The sequence below is a fragment of the Petaurus breviceps genome, unplaced genomic scaffold, assembly GCF_028583685.1.
Source record: "Petaurus breviceps papuanus isolate PSGF00001 unplaced genomic scaffold, PetGlider_PUasm1.0 207, whole genome shotgun sequence".
In the NCBI taxonomy this organism is placed as follows: Eukaryota; Metazoa; Chordata; class Mammalia; order Diprotodontia; family Petauridae; genus Petaurus; species Petaurus breviceps.
This window is the reverse complement of record NW_027185850.1, coordinates 7,920,561-7,942,665: the sequence shown is the minus strand read 5'-3', so window position 1 is coordinate 7,942,665 and position 22,105 is coordinate 7,920,561. Positions and strand designations below refer to the sequence as shown.

The following is a 22,105-nucleotide window of genomic DNA, read 5'->3' as shown; positions in this document are numbered from 1 at the left end:
TCTCTTTTTTTGTTGGGGGGGGGGGAGGGAGGATTTCTCTTACTCAGCCACGAGACTCCAGAGTCATTATACAAATATTTGGGTTATGTCCGCTGCAGAAAGGAGCCAGGCTTGACAGTTAGGGGTAGAAGACAGGAAGCGCCTAGCTGGGAGCCTGGACCAGGAAACAACATTGAAAGAGTTTTTCAACTTTGGCTTCTGTTGGATTTCTGGGTACAGGCATGTGGGAGAGGTAGCTTCTCCACGTCTTGGATTCCTGAGGAGGGGAAAAGCATCAGAACAAGTACCCAATGGAGAGAATGTTTCTACCAGGTCTCACAAATCTGAAAGCTAAAGAGAATGAAGTGAGAGTGGGCACAGACTACAATTCTCAGAACGCCCAGACTCGGGCACTGAGGGTCCCTTTGTGCTCTATCTCCATCGATCCTCCCAGGATTCCTTGGGCCCCAGGGCTTGTTCTGGCCAGGCCTGACTCAGGCCAGTCTGGTGATTTAGGCTTAGGGCTGGAATGAAATGAGATTCTTGTAAACCCCGGGCATGTTTACAATAGCATGGGACGGATATTCAGCAAGGAGAGAGCACAGCTCTGGCCCAGCCTGTCTGCCTCTGCATTTGTCATGGCAGTTCTCCCCATCAGCATCAGATGGTCGAAAGCCTGATGTATCAGGTTTTTGTAAACAGGTGACCAGGAAGCTATATCAACAGCATGAGACTCAGTCTCCCGGACCAACTGAGTCTTGTGGACAATTTCATTGTCTTTTGGCCACTTGGCACAGTGACTGGCACATAGTACAAGCTTAATAAATGTTTAGGGAACTATCAGTCTAGTGCTCCCACCACAGGATAACACTGCCATGGTCAAGGTTTACAAAGGCTCTCAGCTCAGCATTTTGAGACCAAAAGTGCAATTTAACAACTTAAACCAGGAGCCTAGTTAGGAAACAGGCTTTTTCCAATAATTTAATCCAATTCAGTTCAACATCTACTTTGTTGCTAGGCTGTGAAGCCAAGCCAAAAAGGAAGCCTGCCCCGCCTTCAAGGAGCTGACCGTATATTTATTTCACATAGACTGTGTGGGGGCATATGCGTGTGTGTGTGTGTGTGTGTGTGTGTGTGTGTGTGTGTGTATGTATTCACCTATGCATGTACATGCCGTCTCTCTTGTAGAATGTAAACTCCCAATGGGCAGGAAGTGTTTCATTGCTGTCTGTTTTCCCAAAGCCGTGCACAGTGCCTAGGGGTTGGTTTGTAGGACTGTGACTTTATTAACATCGGAACTTCCAGATGGGGCATCTCCCTCTACCAATGCAGGTAGCACATTCTCTGCCACTTCATTTTAAGGAAGCTTTTTGAGGCAAAGGACTTGTTCAGGGTCACTGAGCCAGAACTGTTAAAGGTAGAATTTGAACCCAGGCCTTCTTAACTTGGAGCTTAGCTCCTCTAACCCCTACATCAGTGGTTGGCAAACTGCAAGTTAAAAATCATTTTTACATTTTAAGATAAAGTCTTATTTTATTTAAAAAATGTAAAAACCTCAACTAAAGACTCTTTGCTCTCTAGGGCATAAAACAGGCTGAGGGTTAACTCTGGTCAACTTGCCATAGTCACATCACGCTGCCTGGCACATAGTAGGTGCTTATGAAACGTTGGACTGGGAGACTCATTCTCCTAGTGGTAAATAACATACATATAGAAAAGTAAACTCACAGTGTTAACCGAGCATTTTGGAGAAGTGCTCCTGAGCAAGCAGCTGGGAAACAACTCGTGGGAATCTGGACCAGGGCCCCTGTTGTTCTGTTGGCTGTTTTTCTGTTATAAGGGAGGACAGGACAATGGCAGACACAACGTTTCTTCATAGGGGGAGATGCCCTTTGTCCCGTGGGTCTGAGCCCGTTGGAATGAGGACTGATCACCCGGCCGCCAGAGAATGTGGGGGCTCGGCCGGGCTGGAGGGACAAGTGACTCCCCAGGCTTCTCCCCTGACAGCTCCTGCTCCCATCCTGGGTGGGAGCTGTGCTAGGTTCCTCTGATACTTGTGAATTCTTCTGGATTATTCTGCATGTACCCAGTGCTCTTCCATTTTGCATCAATAGAGGGCTATGGAAAATTTGCCGGTTGCCCTCCTGGGAGAGAGATTGAAATACATGACACACCATAAAGAAAAATAAAACCAGACAAAAGAAAATAGCAAGATGGCCAAAGCTCATTGCCAAAACATCCATGGTGGGCAAGGGGGTGTGGAGGCAAAGAGAAATTTTATTCAGCTGAGCCTTCTGTTGCCAAGCAAAGAAAACTGCTCTAAGTGAAGGGTCTCCAGAACATTCACCTTAGGGAGACTTAAATGAGGGGGATTAAAAGAGACAATTACAAACCACAGAATATCAGAGGTGGAAAGGATCTACCCATACAAAGTGAGCGGCTCCTCTGGCTGTTATGTGGGGGCGATAAGATCCAGAGTTAGCGATGCTGCCCCATGCACATCTGAGAAAGAATTCCCATGATAGCACCCCAACAAGTGTGGCTGACTGGATACTGCTTCCCACACTTGAACAGCTCTAATGGGAAGGGGGCTTTTCCTTTATCTATCCTAAAGTATCTCTTTATAATCTCCACTCATTGGTCCTGGTTCTGCCTTCTACGGCCAAACAGAAGGCACTGGATCCCTCTTCATGTGATAGCTTTCTAGACACTAAGAGACACCTAGTATGTCCACCCCTCCTCTAGCCATCCCCACACCCAAGAAAAGCCTTCTCCTATCACGGCTAAGAAAATCAGCAGTTTCTCCAACTGCCTGGATTCAAGGCCCTTAACTTCATTTTTTGTTGTTGTTTTAAGCAAAATTAACCAGAAAGCCTTATTTATCCCCATTTTCTGTGCTGCAATTTTCCCTAAAATTAGTTCATACACTGTTCTGAATATCATTTTAATCTTTTCTTGAAAATTATTCTGATCCTAATTCTGATCATGTGGGATAATTAAATGGTGCTGTGCACAGGCATTGTAGGGGGCTAGAAGGATGAGGTCATACAGTATAGGAGAAAGAACATTGGATTTGTAGTCATTGGTCAATAAACATTCATTAAATGCCTATGTGGCAGGCACTAAGGAAAGGGGGCAGATAGCCCCTGCCCTCAAGGCACTTCCAGTCTAAGGGTGAGAGAAAAAATGTTCACAAAAAGATAGACTGGTGGTAGTCACAGAGAGAAAGCTCTCACACCAGGTCAGAGGGCACAGTCTCAAATCAGGGCCAGTCCTAACCTCACACTGCACACCATCATTATCATTTGCATTTACAGGTGAAGAACCCAAAGTCCGAGATGGTAAGTGATCTGCTCAGGTCACACAGCTCCCTGCTTCAGCATCCTCGGGCACCTTCACCCTTCTCAGCCCCCATTTTCTTCTGCTATCAAGTGAACGAAATGGACCAGCATCTCAGGTTCCTTCCAACTCTAAGTCCCATCATCCTACATAGTGAACTTTAGGTCTGACACTTATCCAATGAGATCCAATGAGATAACCTGTGTGCTTTGAAATAATAATAAAGAGAGCACACATTTATCAAGGTGTGCAAAGAAAGTGCTTTACAACTAAAATCTCACTTGATCCTCACAACAGCCCTAGGGGGGTAAGTGCTGCTATTATCCTCATTTTACAGTTGAGGAAACTGAGGCAGGCAGCAATTGATTGACTTGCTCCAGGTCACCCAGTTAGTAAGTGTACGAGGCTGTATTTGAGCTCAGGTCTTCCTGACTCATCTTCCTGCTGTCTCTGACACTTCCTAACTGTGTGACCCTGGGCAAGTCACTACACCCTGTTTGCCACTATTTCCTCATCAGTAAAATGAGCTGGAGAAGGAAATGGCAGATAACCACTCCAGTATTTCTCCTGAGAAAACCCCCAAAGGGGTCACAAAGAGCTGGACACGACTGAAAAACAATTTCCTGACTCGGGGCCCAAGGATCTCTCCACTGGGCCACCCTGATGCCTTAGATCGATCAGGATGATTCAGTTTCTGCTGTCCAGGGTTTTGCACTCCTGGGAGTGCTAAGGAGCTGGGGCTTGGCAGTCAGAGAACAGGGCAGGGCAGGGCTCTCCTGCTCAGGGCAGTTTGCTCTCCCAGTTTTCTGGCATCAGGCATACTTTACAAAAGGGTAGTGTTTGTTGTTGTGAATGGGGCTCCTTTGTCATGTGGCTCTCAATGCCCACTGTTCACAGGGTTCGCTCTTGCTCCCTGCCCCCGGGGATTTTCCCCACCCAATTGTGACTTTCAGTTTCAATACCATGGGACCTAGAGTCTTACAGAATTTCCCAAGGGCACCAAAAAAGTTATGTGACTTTCCCATAGTCAAAGAGCTAGCATGTCAGAAGGACCTCACTCCAAATGTGCTTGGAGATCTTGACTGCAAGACCTCCCCTCCTCTCCACCTCCCCATAATTCACACTTGTGCTGCAGGTGAGGCTGACAATGGTGGATACCTTGACCTGGGAGCTCTGAGTTTCAGTAGGCTAAGTCAACTGGTATCTGCACTAAGTCTGTCAACACTATAGTGAGATGGAGATGGGGTGGAGGGAAAAGGTGCCCGGCCGCCTAGGGAGGAGTGAACAGGTCCAGGGTAGAAATGGAGAAGTCACAGTTTCTCTGCTCAGCAGCAGTGGAATCAAGTTTGTGAATGGACACTGAGCTTCAAGCCTAGCCATGAGAGGGAGAACCAGACTAGGTAACGAAAATAATGAGGGGGGAGAGAAAGATAATGGCACCAGACAGTTCCTGAAGAAGATAAAGGAGAGACAGATAAGTTCATCTTGGTGAGCCTGAAGAATGAACAAATAACTAATGAAGTCTGGAGCTAAGTTCGGAGACTGCAGCCTTGACCTCAATGTGCCTACACTCTAGAGAGGTGGCCAGGAGGGGACACAGGATTCCAGGAAGTAATTGGGACAGAAACAAAGGTACTGATGATTGGCTCATTGTTCCAGGGCTGGCAGAGGGGAGATGGAACCCAAATAATATAACAGCAAGACACGGAGTTGAGAAAGTTGGCCATCAAGCAGACACTGATGTGAAATGTGTTGGGGGCAGCCTGAAAGAGCGGGCCAGACGAGGTTCTCATGAATGAGGAGAGTCAGGCCCTAGGGAAGAAAGACCAAAGAAAAGAGAAAAACCACTTTCATCTGGGAATGGATGGGGAGGGAGAATCAGAGAAAGCTTCCCAGAAGAATTCCCCAAACCTCAGAGCTAAAAGGGACATCTGAGGCCGCCTCATTCACGCATACCAGGAACCTCCACCACAATATACCCAACACGTGCTTAAAGTCTTCTGATGAAAAGACCAAAGACTGAAAGATGTTTGGTTTACAGGGGACATTACATCTGTCTTCAAGGACAGTGCTAGGCTGCACAACAAATCAGGAAAATCCAAGTTCAAATCCTGCCCAAGTATGACCTTGGGCAAGTCACGACCTTTCTCAGCCTCCTGTTTCCTCATCTACAAAATGGGGATAATAACAGTACCTATCTCATGGGGTTATTCTGAGGATTAAATAAATTGAAACATGCCAAGCGCTTTGCAAATCTTAAAAACTGCTAGCTATGAAGAAAAGAAGGGCCAGCTTTGTTCTGCTAGGCTCCCGAGGACAGAGGGAGAGGCATTGGGCTGAATGACAAACAATGCTAACTTTGCTTGGGGGGTGCTGTGCACAGAGCCTGGCACACAGTAGGAGCTTAACAGCCGTTTACTGATCGATTGACTGATTTTCCTTTTCTTTGGCTGTTGGCTATAGGGCCAGGCCAAAGCAAAAGCCACGCTGATCACAACTTAGAACACCCAAGAGCTCTCGGCATTTCTCTGCCAAGCCTTCTTGCCCTTAATGCAGTTTTGCCCTTTTCCCTTCACTCTACTTGGCTGAGGGAAATACTGTGATACAGTCCTTGGCTTGGGTGGCCTCCAGCTTCAGCGTGAGGCTTGAGCATTCATGAACACCGCAACATTTCAGCTGCAGAGCTGCAGGGAATGGTTCATCTCAAAAGTCTTTTCACAGGAGGTCCTCTTCCCAGATGCTTATCTCCCTCCCCTCCTATCATGTGAACATTAACAAATGGCATTTACATAGATCTCTAAGGTTTGTAAGACACTTTACAAAAAGCTCTGTGAGGCAGGGAGGTATATGGAGGTATATGACCTCCATTTCATGGATGAGCAAACTGAGGGTCAGGAGTGACTTCCTTGGGGTCATTCAACTAGTTACTGACAGAAACAGCATTTAAAATATGAAACCATGGAAGATTCCAGTTACTCTTAAATCCAGGAGGGAAGGGCCTTAAGATCTAAACTGAGGCTTGAAGAATCTGTGTCCTTCCTCTATTACCTTGGATATGAATTCTCTTTCTAAAGCTTCCCATTGGCATTCATGTAAGATGATGAGGTAACAGATGCCTCTGAGGCAGTTTCCACCAGTTTGGAACAGAAAATCATTTGGCCAGAGCTGTTGCAATCAGCAAAGTGGCATCAGCTTGGTTAACAGTGGAGTGGGGAAGGTTGGGCAGAGACACAAAATGGTGGCCAAAGCATGGGCCAGCCATTAAAATGGAGAGTTAGAGAAAGGTGGCTGTGGACAAGTAGAAATGCTGGTGATGGCAGGGTGGGCCCACTGGAGGGCTTAAGGGAGACCTACATGATGGCGAGCTTCAAGAAGTTGAAGGGTCACCATCTGGAAGTAGAATTGAGACTTGCTTTGCGTGGCTGCAGAAGGCAGATCTGGGCTCAACATAAAGAAACACTTGCTTCCTAACATCAGAGCTCCCCCAAAGTGGAATGAGATGCCATAGGAGGGACCAGCTCCCAAGGTCTTTAAGCGAAGGCTAGGACGCTGTCATAAAGAATCCTGTTCAGTCAGGGGCTGGCCTAGGTGTCCTGCAAGGACTATCAACTCTGAGATTTCTGATTCTGTGAATAGCCAAAGTGTAGGAAGGAACAGAAAAGAAGACGAAAATGCGGGTCCAGATAACAACAATGGAGGCAAGAGCTCTGAGCCCTCACTGAAGGCATTTGCTGTACTTGGCCTGTGTTCCAGAATAGTGCGCTTTTTACCACAGGTTAGTAAATGCCAACCATGCTCCCTTCTGCTTCTGACAGCGGATTACTTGGCCCAATTAGGGCACTGGGCTAAAGTTTCTTTGCTCCAGCATGAAAAAAGGATGCACTAAAGCAGAAGAATGATGCAAAGAAAGCTGAAGGCCTCTTTAAATTACTTTTTAAAAATGCCCATGCTGGGGAGGCTAGGTGGTGCAGTGAATAGAGCACCGGCCCTGGAGTCAGGAAGACCTGAGTTCGAATCCGGAGTCAGACGCTTAACACTTACTAGCCATGTGACGTTGGGCAAGTTGCTTAACTCCAACTGCCCTCCAAAAAGCAAACAAAAAATAAAATTCCCACGTTAAAAATAGGGTTAGAGACAAAGGACATGATGAGACGGAAAGGTGGGGAGGTGGCTGATGATACCTTATCATGGGTCCTGTCTAAGATAATGTAAGCTGCTGGAAGGCAGGGGCTGTTTCTGTTCCACCTTGGTATCTCTGGGGCCCACCACTGCCCATCAGTCACTGGGCTTTCATTATGTGGGCCTTTATTGACTGTGTATTGTCACCCTCACTGAGGGTAGGGACTGTGTTTGTTGGTTGGTTTTTTATTAATTGCATCCTCAGAGTTTAGCACAGGCACATGTAAATGATTAATAAACGTTTGATGTCTAAGTTCCTGGATTAAGTGGCCACCATACCCCAGGCACTATACCAGCCTCTGGGCATTTGCAAAATTGCTTTAAGTACTACTACTACAACCACTACTACAATTACGACAACAACTATAACTACTACTACTACTACAATTAATACAATTACAACTACTACTACTAGTACTACTACCACAACGACAGTAATTACTACTACCACAACCACAACGACAACAATGACTACTACCGTGTTTCCCCGATAATAAGACACTGTCTTATTAATTTTTTGGACAGAAAAACACCAGAGGGCTTATTTTCAGGGGAGGGCTTATTTTAATGAACATTGACAGCAATTTTAATAAACAGGTAAATGTGAACAAAACAAATGTACCTTTATTCAATAAGCAAATCACTGGGGAAGAACAGGATGATGCGCTCACTGCTGCAGCTCTGATTGGATGCAGCTCGGAGCGCGGCGTGCGTTTCACGGGGGGGGGGACGGTGCATACAGAGGGTACCGTAATGTAACGTGTAGCGCAAGGGATCACCTTCACTACAGTAGCAATCTCAATAGGGCTTATTTTCGAGGAATCTTACACAGTAAGGGGAGGGCTTATTTTAGGGATAGGTCTTATTATTGGGGAAACACGGTACTACGTATAGATGGGACGTAAGTCCATATGGAGCACCCAATACCACACTGTTTCCACCTAGAAAGAGAAATTGAGACTAGACCTGCCCTTTCCTTGTATGGGGAACTCCTAGATGAGGAAACTCCCTCCTCAGTCCAGATCAACAGCTCCTCTGCCATCCTGTCTGGAGTAGCAGAGGCTTGAGGACTGGTCCAGAATCACAGGGGCAGTATGTATAGAGGCAGGGGGTGACCTCAGGTCTTTCCTTCTTCAAGACTAGCTCTCTATCCCACCAGGCCATGCTCACTTTTCTCCCTGCACACCTAAGTATTTACCACTAAAACTGATGAACTCTATGGGACTAAGTAGTTAAAATATTCTGCTGCTGCTCACCTGAATGTTTACAGGATAGCAAAATGGGAGTCAAGGAACCATGGAGTCAGAGATCCTGAATTTAAATCCCACCCTGGATACCTGTGTAACCTTGGACAAGTCATACACCCTCCTTGGGCCTCAGTTTCCTTATCTGTAAAACGAAGAAGGTGGACGAGAGGTCAATTCCAGCTCCTAATTCTAAGATGAGACTTCAGAAAAACAAAAGCCTCCTTCTGAGGGGCAATAGCTCAGGATTAGGAGAATGTAGGTTCACTTAAGGCTTACCCCCAGGATGACTTTACCTCTCTGGGCCTCAGTTTCCCTACCTGCAAAATGAGGGGGTGAGCCTATGATCCTCTCATCTCACTAGATGCCAACAAGCAGAAATCCTTTCAACAGCCCTGTTGGCTGCTGTGTAAATAGCACTGCCATGGTTTTCCCCACTCATTTTCCTTGACCTGCAAGGTCAAGGTCAAAATGCTGAACCTAATGCCTCTCAATACTTTCTCATTGGGTGAAATCTGGGAAATAGTCAATTTGGGGACAGCTGCATCCCCAGTTCCTTTCCTGTGGGACAAAAATGAAGGACACCCTCCAAAAAGCCATCGTGTTCTTTGTGAAGCCGGACATGGGGGGGCTGTTGCCCCGATGTGTGAGGAGGCAGGCCTGGCTATAAGCCACAAAGACAGTTCTGTGTGTGTATCTAAAAAGGCCTCCTTCCCCACCCTGCCTGGACACAAGGACTGACCTCCAGTTTGGTGCTTTGGGCGCTCCAGGCCGAGCCTGGCACCGACAGTGCCATGTGCCCAGCCTCCCCAGCTGCCTAACACCTCTGTCTGCAGAGAGCCCTGGCTGCCCAGTGTCAGGTTGCCCATCAGTCCCAGCCCTGCCACACCCTGGGAAACTGCCCCCATACGGGATTCCCATCTTTGATCGAGCCTGGAGAACCTGAGGTCTTCCTCATGACCTGGGCAGAGGCCACCTCCAGCATAGACACAAAGAGATTTCTCGTTCTCGGAACTGTGGGGCGGTGGAAATGAAAACAGTTTAAAAAAAGGGCAGACTGATGATGAGAGGTTTGGACTTCCTGACCAAAGGTCCAAGGTGTTTTATGGCCACCAGGGGAAGGGCAGTGGAGAGAACACGGGACAGAAATCAGAATGCTTCCAGAACTCGAGGCCTGGAAGGAATACAGCCACAATCATGAGGGGTCTTGGTGGACGGAGGGGCTCTTAACTGTTTTTGTCAAGGACTTCATCAGCAATCTGGTGAAACTAACTCCTGAGTTCGAATCCAGCCTCTGACACTCCCTGGCTCAGTGACCTGGGCAAGCCAATTAACCTCAGTTTGTCTCAGTTTCTTCAACTGGAAAGTGGGGATGACAACGGTAACAAGCATTCTGGCACTGTGCCAAATGCTTTACAAATATTATCTCATTTGATCTTTACAAAAATAAGGGCTATTGTTATCCTCATACTGGCACAGGATTGTTGTGAGAGTTAAATGAGGAAGGCAGCCAGGTGGCGACAGAGTGCCCTGCCTAAAGTCAGGAAGATGTCCTGAGTTCCAATCCAGTCCCAGACACTGACTAGCTGTGTGACCCTGGGCAAGTCACTCACCCCTGTTTGACTCACCTGTAAAATGAGCTGGAGAAGGAAATGGCGAACCCCTCCAGCATCTCTGCCATGAAACCCCCCAAAAAGGGGTCACAAAGAGCTGAACATGACTACAAATAGCTTGGGAGAGGAAGTTATAGGTCTGAAAGTTCCCCATGCAGGGCCACTAACAATAAACCAGCAGCTGATGTTTCTCTGATGCTTTAAGGTTTACAAAGCTTCTTTTCTCAAAAGGACTGGTGAATTCATTCATTTGGGAACACCAACCCCTGATACTGACTTCAGGGGCCCCTACCCAAGCCTTCAGAGAGGATCCTGCTACACACAGCAGGTGTGAGCAGAACAGACCTGAAGCCAGGTCTCCCTGACTCAGGCTAACACGGTCCCTCCTCTGCCACAAGGTCTCGCTCTTTCAGGTAGATGATGTAAACAGAAGCATCTCAAAGATGCAAAGCTGAGTCTTTTTAGGGAGGGCTGCAGATCCCAGATTCAGAGCTGGAAGCACCTGGGAGGTCCCTGATGAGGACCCAGAGAGGTTGAAGGGACTAGCCCAAGGTAACGCAGACAGTAATTAGTGGAGCTGGGATTAGAACCAAAGTTTCTCCTCCAAATCCTATGTTCTCTCCACTGCGCTAGGCTGCCTCCCCGGTTAGAACATAACCTGCCTGAGGGAGCTTTTACTCTGGTATCTTCAATGTCTAGCATGACCGGACACACAGTAGGTGCTTAATAAATGCCTGAGGATGAATTCCATCCCATGTGAAGCTCTGACTTGTTTAAAAATGTGCGTCTTAAGTCTGATATCTAGAGCATCTCCACTTTCTAACAATAACCATACACGGCCCTAAAACCTCAGCTCTAGGATTCTACATGGGAGAAAGCAAGAACATTCCATTCCCCATCACGCACCCTGGGTCTGGATCCCACTTCTGCCATTCCTTCCCCATCTGGGTCTCAGTTTCTACACTGGTAGGCTCAGTCGGTTCCACTGGGCAACCTGCAAGGACCTTTACTGCTCTGAATCTGTGATTAGAACAATGCAAACAAATTCCTCCAAGGAGAGGAAGTTTAATAGTTTTCTTTGCATCCATAGAGCCTGACACAGTGCATGGCATACAGCGGGTGCTTAATAAGGCTTCTGTGTATATTGTGTGTACCCTAACACAGACACATTGTCTCTCCCATCAGAATGTAAGGTCCCAAGGGGCAGGGAGTTTCACTCTTGCCTTTGTATCTCCAAGGCTTTAGCTCGCTTCCCAGGACACAGTAAGTGTTAATAAATGTTTGACTGATTGACAGCACACAGTGGGCATTTGTCTGATTGTTCCTCATGCTAGGTGTAGTCTCATCCCATCCAAATGCATAGAGAAGGCAAGAAAACTGGGCTCTGGTCCTAGTTCCGTGACTAACGTGTGGCGGCGTTCCTCATCTCCAGCCTCAGTTTCCTATTCTATAAAAAAAGGTCTACAACAACGGCCTGCCTTCTTGTCTGCTGCTCCTTCTAGCCCTAAGTGTCTATATTCCTTTTTTCTCTTTATTGCTTCAATCTGAGCTCACAAACCCTTTTTATAACGAGACCCATGGTTAATTAATGCAGAGACTGTAAATGTTCCCATTCTCTTCCATCCCTGCACTTTGGTCTCCAGTTCCTATGGGCCATCCTGACCCTGACAAGGGCATCACTCCATTATGTGAAAAACCCCAGTCCTGGGCCTTAGTGAGAATGGAAACTCATCCATCTAGTAGGGAGAAGCAGCATGAAGCTACAAATTCCATCAACTGTGAAGAAAGGGGAAAAATGTCTTTGGAAAAAACACCAAAATAAAACCTCACACTTCTATAGTTGAAATCCCAGCCAAGTCATTCCAGGCCCTTTTGCTTCAAACAAATATTTCTGCTGCTTCCTGTGGTGCATCTGACTTTGGAATAACAGTCCACACTGATAGGATGTTCAAGGGATGACTTTTGGAATTTACTGTACTTTATCCAAAAGGGTTTCTGATCTAGGAAGTGAAAAGAAGGGAAGGAAGAGAGAGACAGGGACTTGCACTTCAGGCAAGGTCAATTCAGCTGGTTCTAAGGAGAAATAAATATTGTGGATACCTAGCTTTAAATGAGAGAAGCCCATAATCCCAGGGCTGGAGGGGAATTCAGAGGTCAGATCCCAGAGGAATTCCGCACTAAGGCAGAGCCAGGTGGGGATCCCACAGCCTGAGCTAGAAGCCCTCCAATTCCACCTTGACACAGCTTGGGTTGCAAGGGAGCTCCTCTGGAGACAAAGTGTTCTTCCTTGCCACTTGCCCCTTTGGATCCTAGCTCTGCCATCCATCAGAATGTAAGCGCTTGTGGGCAAGGAGGGACTGCCTTTTGCCTTCATCTCCCCAGAATTCAGCACAGGGCCCAGCCTGGCCCTTAAGAAGTTTGGTTGGTCGATCAAACTGTAACATAGCCAAGGCTTTCTGGTTAATGAATCCTTGCCAGCTGGTAGGGGCACACGGAAAAGCACAAGCCTGGCCTTGGGCCTGGGCCTCTGAGGGTCCTTCTGAATCTCTGTCACCAGAGGGAGCAAGGAATGCCCGAGAAGCGACTGTCTGGCCCACCATGTTTACGTTTCACCTGCTCTGCTGTTTGGTTCTCCTCTGAGATGCTGGAAGAAGATAAGCTCCCGAGGTCAAGGTGATTCTCATTTCTCTAAGCCTCTAGTCACTGCACTGTCTGAACAGCTTCAGAATGTAAAAAGCCTCCTCTTCCGCACAGTCAACCAAACGAGCATTTATGAATGCACAGCACTGTGCCAAGGGCCGTGATGGGAGCAGGGCTACAGACATATAAAGGAAACAGTTTATGGAAGGAAGAGAGGATGGAAGGAAGAAAGAAGGAAGAGGGATGGAAGAAGGGAGAAATGAAGAAGGGAAAAGGGGGAGAAAAGAAGGAAGGGACAGAGGAAGGAGAGAAAGAAAGGGAGGGAGAGAGAGAAGGAAGGGAAAAAGGAAGGGAGGGAAGGAGGAAGAAAGGAAGGGAAGAAGAGGAAAGAAGGGAGGAAGGAAGGGAAGAAAGAAGGAAGAAAAGAGAAAGGAAGAGAAGGGGAAAGAAGGGAGGAAGGGAGGGAAAAAGGGAAAAGGGAGAAAAGAAGAAAGGGAGGGAAGAAAGGAAGAAAGAAGGAAAGTGAGAGAAGGGAGGAAAGAAGAAAAGCAGGGAAGAAGGGGAAGGAAGGAAGGAAGGGAGAAAAGAAGAGAGGAAAAGAGTAAGGGAAGGAGGAAAGAAAATGAGGAAGAAAGAAAGGGGAGGAAAGAATGGAGGAAGGAAAAAGGAAGGAAGAGAAGGAGGGAAGAAAGGGAGGGAGGGAAGAAAAAAGGAGGGAGAAAGAGAGAGAAGATGAGAGGAAGGAAAGTAAGAAGGAGGAAGGGAAGAAAGGAGAGGGGAAAAGGGATAAAGGAAGGAAAGGGAAGGAGGAAGGAAAAGAGGGAGGGAGAAAGGGAGACTGGCAGGGAGGAAAGAAGGAAGGAAGAAAAGGGAGGAGAGAGGAAGAAAGGGATAGAGGAACAGAGGAAGAGAAAAAGGAAGGAAGGACAAGATTTTGAAGCCAGGAACAGGGCCTGAGGAGGAATGAAGGCAGGCTGGGTGGGCCCCATCACAAAACAGAGGCTCCAGGAGAAACCACTCAGAGGAGGAGGGGGCAGGCTTTGCGAAGGGACGGTCCACGGACCAAGGGAACAATCCCGGGCCTGGAGGGGTGTTCTGGGGCAAGATGGCCTCCCGAGATGAGGCTGCAGCCTGGTGTGACGGGCCAGGGGCACGAAGCTCCACTCTGTCTGCGCAGGTGGGTAAGAACCACAGAGTCAGTGATGCACAGCTGACAAGGAACAAGTCTGGCCCAGCATGACGGGTGCTGGCCCTCACATGGGGAGACCCGAGTTGAAATGCAAGGCCCTGCCCGCTCCCTGATGTATGATCACATGTAATCCTCAGCTTGAGCTTCTGGAAAAATGGGAGCAAATACCACTTGCATGACCCTCGTTCACAGGGACTGCAACTGTGAAAAAACTGAGGCAAACAGGGTAAAGTGATTTGCCCAAGGTCACACGGCTAGTCAGTGTCTGAGGCCACATGTGAACTCAGGTCTTCCTGACTCTGGCCCAGTGCCCTATCAACTGTGGCGCCACCTAGCCTCCTGAATGAGGAGAGCAGGGTCATACAAATGGCAGGAGACCCAGGGTTAAAACTCAGAGCTCCAATCAGTCAACATGCATAGCATTTATTAAGCACCTACTATATGCCAGGCACTCTGCTGGGTGCTGGGGAGACAGAGAAAGGCAAAAAAAGACAGTCTCTGCCCTCGAGGTGCTCACAGCCCAATGAAGGAGAGATGCGAGCAGCCGCGAGCAAACAAAACGTGTCCAGGATGAACCGGAGAAATCACTGAGGTGCTCGGAGTGCGGAGGACTGGGGAAGGGGGCCTGGAGAAGAGGGGGAGAGCGCCAGGCAGGGGGCACAGCCAGGGAGAATGCCCAGGGGCAGGAGATGGAGGCCTGTGCTCACGGCTCAGCAAGAAGTCTGGTGTCCTCATTTGGAAGAAGACACAGACTGGAGCAAGGAGAAAGGGTCCAGAGCTTCCTGCTGCTTCTACTAGCCCAGAGCAAATGTGGCTTCAGGAGATATCTGCCACGTTCCAGGTAGTGTGCTAGGCCGTGGGAGACATGAGGCCCCTGACCTCCAGTACACTGATCTCTGTCTCTCTTTCTCCCTCCCTCTCTCTGTCTCTCTCCCCTCTTTCTGTCTCTCTCCCTTTCTCTCTCCCTCCCTCTCCCCTTTCTCTGTCTCTCTCTCCCCCTCTCTCTGTGTCTCTCTCCCCTCTTTCTGTCTTCTCTCTCTCTCTCTCTCTTCTACCCCTCCTCCCATATCTGAGCCCCCAATGGTAGCGTATGCATCCATACACACACGCACATACAAGTTTATGAATATACAACATTTTTTTAAAGGTAATTATAGGGGAGGCATGAAGAGCTGGGAGAATCAGGAAGGGCCTCATGGAGGAGGTGGCGCCTAAACTGAGCTTTTAAGAAGTTTGTTATTTTAAGAGGTAAAGAAGTGAAGACAGAATGTTTTCAAGGCATGGGACCAAACTCAAAGCTGAAAAGTGTACTAAAAATCAGCCTTGCACTCCTTACTCACACATCGGCCTCCAGGTTTTCTGCTTCATAAACCAAAGGATCAAAGTTCTAAAGGGAACAGCCCCGAGAGGCCAGAAGCCAGCTCCATTTTATGAATGAAGAAAGAGGGTAGGTGGCATAGCCGGGGACACAGAGCTAGTTAAGTGTCTGAGGCAGGATTTGAACTGGGGGCTTTCTGACTGAAAGCCCACGATTCTGTCCACTAAGAAGCCTCCCAAGCCCCCTCACTGCCTCTTTCCTTCCTTTTTCAATATTTGCTCTCCACTTCCTCATGAGTTCTCTGCCAACCTGAGAAGCTGGCCACTGGGGGCCATCAAGGAAAGGCACCAAGTGTCACAAGGAAAAGTTCTGCTTGGCTGCGAGTCCATGTTTAACAAGGGCGGGTTCCCTAATGAAGGGCCCATTGAGGCCGGAAGGAGGGATCCCTGCAGTGGCCACGGCTGCAGCCCCTGTGTAGAGGCCCATGGGCAGGGGTCTCCCCCTCAGCTCCTGGCTGCGGGCCTCTGGAAGGAGCCTGGGATTGCTCCTCCGGCCCCTGGGGGAGCTCCCTGGAAAAGCCAGGGCCAGAGGAGGAAGGATCCGGAGGCCAGTGCTGCTGGGTTCCAAAGCAGGGCTGAGTGGCAAGATGACGGGAGAGCGGCTCGGACTGCTTAAGCCCCACATCTCCCTCCTCTTTGCCTGTTTTCTGCATGTTTCCTGTGGGTATTTTTATCCAGTCTAAGGCCATAAAAATTCCCCAGCCACTTTCACTCTCTGGTTCTCATGAGCTGCTCTCATGAGTTCACTCAGTGCTGCAGGGAAGGGGATAAGCATGCCTCTGGGAGGGGTTTATGATCACACTGGCTCCCCGTGGGATCTGGGTTCAAATCCCACCTGTGTGACCTAGGGGAAGCCACCTCTCTAAAACCCAGGATCCTCATCTCAAAAGAAGGGGGCTGACTGCATCAACCAGTCAATGAACATTTATTAAGGGCTTACTGTATGCCAGTCAGTCTGCTGGAGCTGGGGATTCAAAAAGAGGCAGAAGACAATCCCTACCCTCAAGGAGCTCCCAGTCTAATGGAGGGGACGAATGTCCTTACAGCCCCGGGGTCTGTGGCCTCATGGGCTCGGGAAAATCCCTGGATCTCAGTCTCCTTATGGGAAAAACGGCTTCTGAGGTTCGCACAGCTCTAACTCCACGGGGCTGTGATGTGTCTCTGGTCTCTGGGCCTGGGGGTGTGAGAGTGGAAGCTTCCAGAGGGCAGGGCTCTTCTGACCCAGTGCCTGACACATTCTGACCCACAGCCTTCCTGAGGCTGGATGACCTACAGACAGACATGTTCTGTCCATAACCTCTCCCTAATAGAATGCAATTTACTGGAGAGCAGGGGCTATTTTATTCTTGTCTCTGTACCCTCAGGTCCTGACACAGTGATATTGTCCGTTTTTATTCTGAGTGTGTGTGTGTTTGTGTTTCCTTCCATCTGTCCATCAGCTGTGTGTGGAGGCAGACATTTAAAGCAATCCCTAAACTGCCCTTTTTCCTTGAATGATTCACTCCTGAAGTCCTTTCCATGAATGTCCAATGGTCTGAGTCACTCTCTTTCCCCTCCTTTGGGGGAAGCCCCCCTCCCCTCCTCTGATAAACAGGAAGCTGCCAATCACTCTGCTTCCAAAGGACTACAATCATTTCCAGCCTCGTCTCAGGCCCCTTAGATTGGCTCAGATAAAATGAAGACACTGCTCGCTGCTGGATCATCACTGGCCTGGCCTGGCCTGGCGAAGCCTCGGAAGCACATCTCTTCCTCCCATGTCACCCCGATCCCTGCCTGCCCATCAGGCACCAGCCTCCTCCCTAGAAGCAGGCGGGGCCTACGTTTGTTGTCACACCTGGGCTTTCTGCACTCAGACTATGGCCTACTGGGCCCAAATACCCTGGGCCTGCCCTTCAAAGGCAACATACTTTCTCCAAAGGTAACACCAACAATTTGTTTGAGGAGAGGGGAGAGCATTTCCACTTTTTAATGACTTATTAGAACTCTTGGTTTGGGTGATCTTGTTTCAAGACTCTTTGGGCCACATGAGGCGTGGGGGGGACAGGCTGCCCTCTGACCTCAGAACAATTACTCCTTCTATCAATTATCCCCACTGCAGGGATGAGTTAACTGAGGCATATCAGAGATGAACCACGTCACACACCAAGCTGGGATTAAACCTATGAAGCAACTCAAAGGTATTAAGCAGATCGCCGCTGTCTGTGAGATGCACAGAATGTCAGAAAGGGGCCCAGAAACACTGAACACAGAGCAGTCTGTGAAACAGTCGAGACCAAGGGCACCTTGGAAGGTGGGATGTCTGAGGCCGACGGGGCCTTGGAACATGGAATGTCAGAGGCTAGGGATCAGAACAAAGGGTCCTAGAATATTACTAATGTATAAATTATTAGAGCTGTAGAGAGCCTGAAAGAGCACCTAGTCCGGGGATTTGTAACATGGAGTCTAGGAATATGGCTTAAAAATTCTTTGGATAACTATTTCAATGTAATTGGTTTCTTATCTGATCCTATATATTTTATGCATTTAAAAACATCATTCTGAGAAGGGATCTATAAGCTCGCCGAAAAAGCCCAAAGAAGGTTAAGAAGCCCTACTCTGGTCCAAGCTACTTACCTTACTCTAGGCCCCAAAGATCACATCGGCATCAAAGATCAAACCCAGGACCTTTCACTTGTCAGCAACTACTCCTACCGATGTATCAATGCCCCTTCTTCTCCTGCTTTCAACCAAAAGACCCTTTGGAAAATTCATCTCGTATAATTTTCACCGAGACAAAACCCAAGAGAGTGGCATGTGGAGCTGTGAATTTCATATTATTTGAGTTGAAGAAGGTGGAGACAGGTCATGGTCCTCTGAGCACCACTGGTCATACCCCCACCCCACCCATGTAATAAAGATTACAGCCCTATCGGAGAGATTAAAAACATAACATGCTTTCCATATGGTGAGCTAAGCATACCTGACTTCACAAAAAAGAAAGAGGCAATGAATGAAAGCACACGCCTTTCTCCAGGAACAGACCGGTCCCCATGGACGTCTCAGAGGCATCTCAAGTCAACACGTCCAACCTGAACCTGTTCCTCTTTCCAGCCTTTCCTGTTTCTGCTGATGGTGCCACACAGCCCAGTCACCTGAGTAATGCATGGCTCCTCCATCTCCCCTCCACTCGAGCGCCGTCTCCCCACTGTGCCTGCAACACCTCTCCCATCTGGCCCCTTCTGTCCATCCCCATGGACTCTCCCCCAGCTCCGAACCTCATCCTTCCTCAGCTGGACCATGAAACAGCCGCCAAACTGGCTCCTCCAACTTCCTCCAACTCACTACCCACCTGCCAATATAATATTCCTAAAACACAGATCCACCCACCCACCTACCACCCCCACTGGAAAATCTTCCACTGGTTCCTATTACCCGTGGAGTGAGTTGAAGATGCTCAGCCTCATCAACTCCAGAACCAAATCTAAACCCTCTGCTCGGCCTTTAAGGCCCCCTCTGACCTTTCCCGTATTCTTACACCCTGTTCCTTTTTGTGTACTTCATGGCATAGCCTCCGTGGCTCCAGGACCTTCCTCTGGCTCTGGCCCATGCCTGGAACTCTCCCCATCCTCGTGTCTACCTCTGCATCTTCTGAGCTTTCTCCAAGTCCCCTCTAAAACGCCATCTTCTGGAGGAAGCCTTCCCTCAGGGAATATTTCCGAGTTCTCCTCTGCAGAACTGGTGCGTGTCACTCGCTTTCTGTCTCTCCCATTCGACGGTGAGCTCCTTGAGGGCAGGGACCCTCTTCTGCCTTTCTTTGTACCCTCGGGGCTTAGCACAGGGCCTGACACACAGTCAGCACTATCTGTTAGCTGTTATTGTCAGCATAATAAATGACCTTTGAATTGAATAGAACAAAGATGGTGCCAAGGTTACTTTTGATATTGCCTTCATAACAAAACTCAGAATTCCAGAATCATCCCAGAACTGGAAGAGGGCTCGGAGACCACTGTCCTTTCAAGCTGTGGCCTTCCCCCTAGCCCTCGAGCTGTGTTCGCCTGCAGTGGAAATGGACCTTACAAGCACACCTATTCCAGTCCCCTCATTTCACAGATGAGGAAAATGAGGCCCAGAGAAGGGGGGTGTCACCTGGCCCCGGCCACATGGCTAGTGGGCAGAAGCAGGGAGATACCCGGTTCTGGGGATGTCCCCAAGGCGTCCCACTGACTCCTCCAATTACAAAATTTCTGTCAGCCCACTGCCCCCTCTCTGTGCATTTCTCACCTCTGCCCAGACTCCCTTTGGGTCCCCCTGCCTCTCCCATTCCCCACTTTCTGCTTTCTGAAGTTACTGGTGATGGAGAGTGCAAATAAACATGTTGTGAGGGTGTCTGTGGGTGGGGAGACTGGGTGTGCCTTTAGGGCTATCATACTGCACACACTGAGGTTCCTGCTTGTCCAGTTTACCCAGCTTCTGGGAAAACTGGAAGACCCAGGGCATGGTCAGAGATGGGTCCCCTCCACTCCTGACCCCAGCTTTCCAGGGATGTGTGTCTGAGCAGATTCAGGCTGCGGCTTCTTTTCTTTGGTATACTGTCCTAGGTCTGAAATGAACTCAGATCAGTCTCAGAGTCAGGAGGGCCACACCTGAACCAGCATCCCCGCCAAGGCCTATCTGATGATCTGCTCCAAGGCTCTTGGGAAACTCTATGCAGTTCTGCCTCAGAACCGAAAGGGGGATTTTCCTCAATCTGATTCAAACTCTGCCCTCTGGAGCCCAGCAGAAGGAGTCTAAACCCTCTTTTTCATGACAGACCTCAAATGCTTGAGATCCCTTGCTTCCCCTCAGATTCTCCTCTTCAGACTAATGCTCTCTCTCTCTCTGTCTCTCTGTCTCTCTCTCTCTCCTTCCATTAATCCTCCAAGAAGCTGGACTAGAGGCCAGTCCTCATCCTGGCTGTCCTTCTCTGGACAGTCTCTGGTTTACCCATGTTCTCCCTAGCCTGTGAAGCTGAAACTTGAACATGATACTCCATAGATGGTCTGAAAAGGGCAGAGAACATGACAATCAACTCTCCAGTTCTGGAAGCCTCTCTTAATGTGACCTAAAACTGTATTAGTGGTTTTTGTCTGCCACACCAAGCTATGACCACTCAAACCACTATGACCCCCAGATCTTTTTTTGGACAGACATACTGAAGGCTAGGAATATACACCCTTTTATATGCTTCAAACTCATAAAACCTCATACATTTGTGTACTATTTGATGCATTAAAAAAAAGTCATAATTCACATTTATGTCATGGTTTTGCACTTTATAAAGAGACTTACAGATAGGATCTTGTTTGGTTCACACAACAAACCTGTGAGATGGGCAATTTAGGATTCGATCAACAAATATTTTAAAGTTACTTCCTACAGAATCACAGGATGATAGATTTATAGATGTAAGGGGTTGGGGGCTGGGGGGCGGGGTGGAAAGAGCTACAAAACAAAGAATGAATAAAGCTTTCTTCTGGAGGAATTTCCATTCCATGAGCTGTGATAACAAACTGCTAGATACAGGATCAGTGCAATATAAAGACCAGGTCGTTAAATCCCAGTTCACTAAGCAAGGAAGGTCTGAACAGTCAGGGTATCAGAAGAGGCATTGTGGGCGTCTGGACAAAGTGCCCCAGGAATATTGGAGGAGGTGGTGCTGAAGGACCAGGGGCCCAAGCTGACGCCTGAAGGAGATGGGGAAGGTGGAAGGCAGCAACGAGGAGGGGCAAATGCATTCCAGGGAGAGAGGGCACATTACATGGAACTAGAGGTATGTGAGGATTCTTGGGTAGGGGAGCGACATGGCCAGATTTGGCCTGAGAGAGATCATTTTGAGCAGTGGAGGACAGATCAAAAAGGAGGGAGCCTGAGAGCAAGGACACCAGTGAGAAGGCCATTCCCCAACACCCTGATGGTGAGTCTTAGGGACCAGGATTGTAGCAGTGAACACGTGATAGAGAGAAGGGGGCAGATAACAGGCAGGCAGAATGGGTAAGACTCAATGGCTGGTGGGACTCAGGGAATGAAGAAGAAGAGTCTAGTGGGGCTCAGAGGTCATAGACCTGGAGAGCTGGAAGAACAGGCAGCCAGTGGTGCCATAGTGGACAGAGTGCTGGGCCTGGAGTCAGCAAGAGCTGAGTTCAAATCTAGCCTCAGACACTTCCTAGTGATAAGACCCTGGGCAAGTCACCTAACCTCTGTTTGCCTCATTTTACTCACCTGCAAAATGAGGATAATATTAGCATGTACTTTACAGGCTTGTTGCCTGCCACCTAGTAAGCACTATACAATTGTTAGTTATCAATATCATCATCATCATCACCACCATCACTACCACAATCACCAATGGTAATGTGCTCAAGAGAAACAGGAATGAGTAGAGGAACCACAGTGTTTGGGAGAGAAGGAAGGGGCTGTGTACTGAGTGGGTGGAGCTTGGGGGGTCAATGGGGGGTCAATTCAGCCAATGCCCAATGATGAGATTACCAAAAGGAGCTGGAGATCAGCAAAGACATCAGAGTCACAGA

General features: G+C 48.5%; 1 protein-coding gene across 4 annotated transcripts in view; it reads right to left on the bottom strand.

Moving 5' to 3' along the window:
* LOC138164873 (guanine nucleotide-binding protein G(I)/G(S)/G(O) subunit gamma-12) overlaps positions 1–22,105 on the bottom strand; it is a 136,574-nt gene that overhangs the window by 92,240 nt on the left and 22,229 nt on the right. Inside the window, exon 1 of one of the 4 annotated variants that reach the window (XM_069092807.1) lies at positions 1,708–1,729. The exons of the other annotated variants lie outside the window; for them this stretch is intronic. The gene's annotated coding sequence lies outside the window, so the exon portion shown is untranslated. Of the gene's footprint in view, positions 1–1,707; positions 1,730–22,105 lie in introns of those variants that run through there. 4 annotated transcript variants of the gene reach the window in all.